Source organism: Meleagris gallopavo, chromosome 1 (genome assembly GCF_000146605.3).
Source record: "Meleagris gallopavo isolate NT-WF06-2002-E0010 breed Aviagen turkey brand Nicholas breeding stock chromosome 1, Turkey_5.1, whole genome shotgun sequence".
NCBI classification, from domain to species: Eukaryota; Metazoa; Chordata; class Aves; order Galliformes; family Phasianidae; genus Meleagris; species Meleagris gallopavo.
In genome coordinates, this window is record NC_015011.2 from 158,212,278 (window position 1) to 158,216,485 (window position 4,208).

Here is a 4,208-nt window from a genome sequence, read left to right on the forward strand (position 1 = left end):
AAAATAGATGAAACTTTTGGGATTTACTGACATTTTTGTAGGTACCTATCACTTGGCTGAATAATGACTTAGATCCTACAAATCACAGTGATAAAAATTTAATACTGCTTTATATTGTATTCTGTCATTATTGTCTATGATCTACCTTCTCTATTCTTTTTAGTGGCAGATATAGAAGATGTAAAATGGATTACGTGATTTTTGTTTCTATAATAGCATAGAATAGTTCATTTGGAAGACTGCTTTGGGCTAACCAAACATTAAAGAATATTATTATTGACATTGTTCAGCTGTTTCTTGGACACTTGGACACAGGTATGGGGCATCAACCATAGATCTTAGCAGCTTGTTCCTGTGTTTGACTAAAGCTTCTAATTCTCTCGGCAGATGTACTGCCTCTGTTTACTGCTTGGTTAACCCCACCCTATTCTCCTCCTATTTCCTTTTAGCTTTTTCCTTATGGTATGCTGCTATAATCTCTCATAGTTAACCTTCCCCTCTTGATATCATTCGAACCACAGAACCAGTTTGTACCAATTCATCTCAGGGACATGATTTGCTCGGGGACATGTTTTAGCAGAGGGTTGTTAGTTGCTCAGGAACATGATTTAGTGGAGGGTTGTTGGTGAGGGTAGTATGGTTAGGTCATGGTTGGACTCGATGATCTTTAAGATCTTTTCCAACCTAAGTGATTCTGTTATTCTATGATCTACTTATGTTACTCAAAAATGCATGTCTTCATTTCTGCAAGCAGAAGTTTATCTTGTGTCAGAGCTCCATGGTACCTCTGGACCTTTTACAGTTATAACATCTAACTATTATGCAAAACCAACATTTCTTTCCCCACAAAACCAAAAAGTGGATGTGAGCACAGTGAGATGATGGTGTGTTCCAGCAATGCCAATAGTGATGTGAAAGACAAACCACATTCCAGATGGAAATACACAGCTGTTACACAATCAAATGAAGAGCATCTCAATCAGCTCTTCCCCATGAATCAGTGGATTATGACCAGGGAATAGTGTATGGGGCTGAATTTTGGCTTCAGTGCTTTGGTAGTGACAATGTTGGAATGATGTAGAGTTTGTTCCAGGTAGGTCCCATGAATGCTCATACAGGAATAGAAGGAAGACCATATGCAAATTTATCAGGACTTACTGAACAAATATGACAATGAAGGTGACAGTTTTCTGGATCGCATCATTAGCAGTGATGAGACGTAGTGACACAACTATAAGCCAGAGTCAAAATGGCAGTCACTGGAATGGCAACATGAATCCCCCATCAAAGAAAAAGTTTAAGGCACAGCTCTTAGCAAGTGAAGTGACACACATTGTCTTTTGGTTAGGAAAGTGATCCTTCTGGATTCCAGATCATCAACTCTGACTGCTGTGTAGCAATGCTGGCTAAACTGAAGTCTTGCACTTCCCCTGTCAGGCCAGAGAATAAGACAACCTTTCTCTTGCAACATGGTAATCCCGGGAATCATACCAGTCTGAAGACCATAAAGCACATTGCCAGTCTTCGCTGGACTGTCCCACAACACCCACACTGTAGTTCAGATTTGGTGCCTTCTGTTTGGGTAGATAAATATACACTGTATGGTCAACATTTTCCTAGGAACGATGCTGTCATAGCATCTGTGAAAAAGTGGAGCACATCTGCTGGTGCGGTTCTTTCCAAGTGGAGTGTGCAGGCTCTTTTTCATCTTTAATGAAGAAAACTATGTGTTTCAAACACAAATAAGAAGGCGCATAGATTTCTGGCATACTGATGCCAAATTATTGGCAAATAATTATTTTGAGTACCATGAGTGTAATATTCCTTTGCCTATGTACATATGATTATTTATTAGTTACATGTGATCCTCTTGTCATTTTCCAATGTGAATTATACATTCCTTTGTCTCTATATCAAATTTTCATGATTTGTATAAGGAGTAGGCATCCTTAAATCTGGAATTCAATGGGGTATTACTTAATAATAAATGTGCTTTCTTTGTAGTGGTTGAAATTCAGACAAACAATGAGCCTGGAGATTGTTTCCAGAAACAGACCAGACTTTCTGGCTATACTTCTTGTTTACAAAGTGCTATGTGCATAGACATTTAAGAATTTCTGTGCTCTTTATTTCAAACTATCATACATCATGTCATAAAATTAAAGGTTCTTAATTTCCTACAGAATCCTGGGTGAGATCAAAATTATTCTGCACTCTACTGGTACAGTACTTCATAAAAGGCATCCCCTAAAAGCTGCTTTTCTGAATTTCTCTTTGCTTTGCTAACTACTTCTAGTAATGATGATGGACTTTATATCAGGAATCCTGACTGAAATACAATTTAGTCATTTTGACCTTAATTTTTTATGTTCTGTAACAAGAAGTACAGTGTGATCAAATATACTTTGAAGGTGAACTTCATACTACACGGATTAGCTTTCTTTTGGGAGATGCTTTCTAAAATCCTGTTTAACCATGTTAAAAAATTAAGTAACCAACAAGGAAGAACTTAAAAAATAAGACAATAAAAATGACTTTGAAACCAGAAATACTGAATGTATAAGACAGATGAAATGAAGATAAGCTGAAGGAAAATATGATTAACACTGATTAAGTAGAATATGCCAAGTATATGTCACCACTGAGCCAAAACCATAATACAAGGTAGAAATTGAACTTCCAAGACTCATGTTAACATCTCACTCTTATTCTTTGTCAAAGTAAGAGGGAAAAAAAGGAAAAGAAAAAGCAAAAACTGCATAGTGAGAACTTTGTTGAAAGTTAAATGTGGTCATATGTCAACACTTTGCTTAATGACATAATTCTGGCAATAATTCATTTCTAATGCTGGTAAATTTTAAGGTCAGATACTTTTTATAGGTCAAAGCACAGGCCTGAAAAGTTTTTACAGTACCTACAGTTCCTTAACCTGCATTTTGTTTGTGACTTGTATGGAGATCTTCTCTTAAGCTGATTTCTAGAGACATTTTATACAGTAACAATGCAAATCCTTTTCATTATGCACTGCTATGGGAAAAGAAAAAAACGTTCTCCACAGAGCTGTCCTTGATCTTACTTCAAAATGATGAATCTGTTTTCATGCCATTGTTCAGAGTTTATTCTAAGAGAAACAAATTTCCCTTCGGTCTACATGGTATAACCTCTTCACAGAATCTGTACAGCTATTTCTGTTAAAAAATACTGGGCTTGCTTAGGATACAAACTCTCATAAAATAATGATATTATTATTTTAATTTATGTTCTATATAGCACGTAATGAAATGAAGGATCTGTGGCCTTGTACTGTATATAGCAAATAACAACAATGTAAACTTCAAAGATATATAACAAAGACGTTATCAGATAGATGGGACTCCAATAGACATTGTTTAAATTTAAACAAAAATAACTGATCAGGTCAACTTAGCTTATACATATACAAAGTTATTAAAAGTTTTACTGGTTTAAATGAACTACAGTTTTTTTTTTGCCTTTCTTCTAAATGCATACAATTAAACAGGAGAGAACTGTTGAATGCTAAAATTACTTGAAGTGCTTTCAATCCTCTGAGCTGTCACATTTGAAATAGTTACACTAAACTCAGTGGTACAGGTTTTTTGTTGATTGATGAGGTAAAACAGTTTTGTTATCCATCCATATGTAACTTGCCCAAGATACATATGCAATTAGTTGCTGCAAACTAGATATATATCTGTTAATAAGTAAGAAAAATAGAATACTTTTACTAACATACTATATATTTTATACATTTATTCTGTTACTCGTATATATATGTATACAAAAATGTATTTTGTTATATGCATTATATATATTCTACATACATACTAATATACGTTACTGTAGTATAAGCCTTGTTAGATATCTGCTTGACAGAACATAAATTACAGGTTTAATTAAAGAACAAATTCATTCCCCAAGAAAGAAAAGTGACTAGGGGACACTGAATTTCTATGAATTTAATTATTGGTGTGTTTATCACATTTCATTATTTACCATTCTGTTACTGTCTTCAAATTTGAAATATCCTACAGCTTACAAAAAAATTCTCTTACCAGGGCATCTTCTGGCCAATCTTTACTGTTTTGCTCATCCTTACTACTGCTTTTCAGTAAGTCTGAATTGCTCTTTTGACTGATTAATTGCTGTTGACTCTTTCTCTTGTTTCTTTTTTTCTTTTTTCCTTTTTC

At 34.7% G+C, this 4,208-nt stretch overlaps 1 long non-coding RNA gene across 1 annotated transcript in view; it reads left to right on the top strand.

Moving 5' to 3' along the window:
* The window catches only part of LOC104917486, a 20,330-nt gene that overhangs the window by 1,209 nt on the left and 14,913 nt on the right, over window positions 1-4,208 (top strand). The window lies entirely within an intron of this gene.